The following is a 4,293-nucleotide window of genomic DNA, read 5'->3' as shown; positions in this document are numbered from 1 at the left end:
AACCCTAGCATCAAGATGAGGGATAAGCCAAGTAGAATCATCCATGCGCATGAATTTACCAAGAGGTTCAACTAGCTGAGGGATAAATCTCCATAGGAAGGGAGGAATGTGTTTAATGAGGACCCATCTGGGGGCTGAGAGGGCAACAATCTCCTCTAGATTAGCTTCTGCACTCCATGCCAAGGCTTAGAAAGTTGTATTCCCAACAATCTAGTATTCTTTTCTTAAAATAGCTAGGTGTGATTCATTATTATTAAAGAAAACAATAAATAAACCCTTCTGTATTTGCCTACAAAAGGAAATTTGGAAGCCAAATTTCAAATTCCAATAATTATAAAACCAGTCGTCTAAGAATTTCCTTGTAGGAACCTTATCAATTTCGATCGCAGAGAAGAAGATGGTGGTGTTTCTTAATCTTTCCTTTTCTTTTATGATCTTAGCTAACATTTTAGAATTGGGAGTAACATGAAATGCAAAGGTGGTCCCTGGATTGCTTACCTTGGGCTAGGATTTCATCGTGTTTGGTTGTGGTGAAGCAAGCACCAGAGACAACCGTAGGAGTCAAACTTGTAACTGCTTCCAAGAAGGATTTTGGTTTGAAACTAATGATGCCATTAAATCTAGTAGCATTGCTACCAGTATTAAGCGTATCATTGGGTTTATCCGTGGAGTGGTTAATGCTACTTGATACAGAGCCAGTTGAAGGAATAAATGGTGAATTAAATTTAGAGTTGAGGGGAGAGGACAGATAGCACCTTGTGGAGTCCTTACCTTCCAAGTCATGAATGTTGTTACCTTGATAACCTGCCACCTTGCCATTACCTCAGACATTAGAAGAGCTTGTGATGCCAGGAGGATCTACCAGCAAATTGCTGTTAGACATGGTTAAAAAACAATGATTTGTCCAAATTTGAAGGAAAACCCACTAAAAAGGCCCAGAAACATTCGCTAAAACAAAAAGTTCGCTGCCAAACTCCTTTTAAATTTTTCCATTTAAAATTCTTACATTCTTTAATTGATTGGTACACCCCAATTAAATGTCTTATCTTTATATGTGTGTCAAACATATCATGTTAATCTTCAAAAATATATTAATTTAGACTAATATTTATATTTATAAATTGTTAATTAATATTAAAGTAAACCTATTAATTTTGTAATAATATAAATTAAATAAATTAGGTTTTTTTTACTTATGTTGAATGGTTTGAATAGAAGTACTTTTAAAATTGAGTTGACTTATTTGTTTCTTAATGAAATTAGATTAAAAATTCATTAACAATTCATATATAATGTTATTATGAAATACCTTTCCAAAAAAGTGTAATATGAAAAAGCTTTAAAAAATAAGTTGTTTTCAAACAATGACATTTTAGATAAATAATTTTGTAAGTTAATTGTTTTCAAACAATGATGTTTTAGATAAAAAATTTGCAAGGTAATTTTTTCTCAAAAATATAAAGTTAATAAAAGAACTAAAGAACAAGGTTCTTAGAAGACAAATTGTTTTCAACCAATGATATAGATAAATAATTTTGAAAATTTTAAAAAACAAAAATACAAATTTAAACTTTATAAAACTTAGGATTATTTTGAAAATTAAATTTTATTTTTTTTATCATTGGTAGAAATTAAAAACGAGTGCAGTGGCATGTATTTTTCATAATTTATAATAGTTTAAACTTTATAAAACTTAGAATTATTTTGAAAATTATTTTTAAATTATTTTTATCATTGGTAGAAATTAAAAACAAGTGCAGTGGCATGTATTTTTCATAATTTATAATAGTTTAATTAGATAGAGTAGTAATGTTAAAATTTTGGTAAAATTTAGTATTTTTAAAAATATTTAATTAATATTATAAAATTTGATTAATTTAAATTTTTTTAAAATTATACTCTTACATTAAAAATCTAATTTTTGATTTAGGAAAAAATATTTTTAATAAAAAATTATAATTAAATATAAATGTCATCTTACTATTATAACGTATTTAAAGTATTCATATTTTATTTAAACAAAAAAATATTATATAAAATATTATTCATAACATATAATCAAGTTATTATAAAAGAAAAATATTTTATTTAAAGTATTCATATTTTATTTAAACAAAAAAAATATTATATAAAATATTATTCATAACATATAATCAAATTATTATAAAAGAAAAATATTTTATTAAAATAATTGTATAGTAACATATTATTGATATAATAATTTTACATAATAAAATATTTTTACACCTTAAATTATATGACACTGAATTATATGAAAGACCAAAGTACATTTTGAGAGAGAATTCAGAATAATAAAAGAGAAGGGAAGCAAATGTAGTGCTACTACTGTTAAATTGTGTCAAATATATGAATGTAGAAAAAAAGCCTTGACCATAGGAAAGAGAGTAGAAAAGGTTAAAGAACTCATTTGAATCACGAGATGCATCTTTTTCCAATCCTTTTTAAAAAGAAGTAGTACAACAAGGGCTCTGTGGAGCACCAGTCCCTGCCTTTGGTGGGCTTTGGGAGAGTTGTTTGTTAGAGGGGAAGGATGAATGGATAGAAGAGATAGTTGTAAATGCTACTCGCTTCTAAGAGAGTAGGACCTGTGTAGGAGTGAGGAATAGCATGGAAAAATTGAATGCAGAATGAGAATGAGATTCAAAATGGAAATGCGCCAACCAATCTCTTTTAGTTCAAAAGAAAAATAGAAGACATAATTTAATTTAATCCTAACTGAGATAAAATATAGTGGTATCCAAATATATAGTAAAATCCATGAGACTACAAATTGATGAAGGCGAATGGCTCATCCAGGTTAAAGATGGAAGTAATTTCACGCCATGACTAAAAGCACACATCGCCCTGCATTTTCAACCTACCAAAGACATTAATGAAGGAAGATGAAGCAGTGCATATCCCATAACTCGTATCTATTGGTACCTACCAGTTTGGCAAACTAGAGCTGTCATGCGTGGAGAAGTATAGATCCTAGGTTGTGTGCAGGGTATCCAACTGATTTCAGAAGAAATTACCCCCCAAAAAACTTCTTCTCTATTGTTGACAAGATGAAGACCACGGAACGCCAAATTAGAGAATGCAATACTTTGCTGGAAGATGGTGGGGAACGCCTCTTTTCTTCTTGACTTCTTCCGAAACAACATCACCCCATTTCAACCTACAGATTGCAAAGAATGTCATTCATTTTTGCCCCCAATTTCATCCGATTTTCCAGCCAAAATGTGATAACAATACGGTTCTTGAAATCATTAGAGATGTGATGAAATTGGAGAATCAGATCCCTCTATTTGTTCTAGTTCAAGTCCTCTATGTGGAGATGAATTCCATGGAATTAGCGTAGGACAAAATTGGCTTTGTGCTAAAAGTAGTATTCGCTAACAAATAGCGACCTTTTGATTTTTACATATTTTTCAGGTCTGCAAAGAGGAGTCATATTCTACAATTGTATCGCTTCTCTTGTTTTGGGCCATAGCCATCAGACATTAGGTTCAAGCTTCTATCTGTAGTGAAACGAAGGAAGGCATGAGTAAAATTCAAAGCCAACGGAGGGGGCATAGAACAAATGAAATTTGACAAGAAAACCTCATTTATTTTGCTTCCTCTCATCATCCTGAACGTTGAATTGAATGTCTTTATTTGAGACCCTGTTGCATTCGAAATGTGTTCTCCAAATTACAGGGTTAAACATTTTATGCAATACAGTCAATGCATGTGATGACAAAGACAAACAGTCAATGAAAATAGATATTATCACTGCAGTTTTTAACAGTTTAGACTAATATGACTAGCAGTCTTGGTGTCAATATAACGTTTACCTTAAGAGAGGATATTGTAGACTGCACTGCCACTTTGAACTAAATGTCTGCGATACACGAAAAATCGAATCAGGGAAGGAAATGGAAGATTTATTGTTTGGTTACATATTCTGAAAATAAATGCTTGTCAAATAAAAATCTATGTTGAAATCTTCATAAATTTTAATGGTTGTTAAAGTGATCTAGCTTACCTTTGGTAACTTTTTGGATTTATTGCTTTGACGTGACTGAAAATAATAAAAAATACATTTATAGAATATATACAAAATACAACTGAAATAAAAGGTTTCCAAAATTAAAGAGTTGTATTGAGCACAACAGAGCAGCAAGATGAAGTTGAATACAGAGGTAATCATAATATAAAATTTATTATTATGGCAGAAGTCAGTAGAGAATCGTTGAAGAAAGAGTATAAACCATAGTTCCAAGAATTACGGCGGATTCGGTGATTCGATTC

General features: G+C 30.4%; 1 pseudogene; it reads left to right on the top strand.

The window, feature by feature from the left end:
• The first annotated feature begins 470 nt into the window (after positions 1 to 470).
• On the top strand, positions 471 to 3,736 carry LOC149564930 (uncharacterized; annotated as a pseudogene).
• The last annotated feature ends 557 nt before the right edge of the window (positions 3,737 to 4,293 follow it).

Source organism: Cupressus sempervirens, chromosome 3, assembly GCF_028749045.1.
Source record: "Cupressus sempervirens isolate cs-2001-9-10 chromosome 3, ASM2874904v1, whole genome shotgun sequence".
In the NCBI taxonomy this organism is placed as follows: Eukaryota; Viridiplantae; Streptophyta; class Pinopsida; order Cupressales; family Cupressaceae; genus Cupressus; species Cupressus sempervirens.
This window is presented reverse-complemented; position numbering and strand designations above follow the sequence as displayed.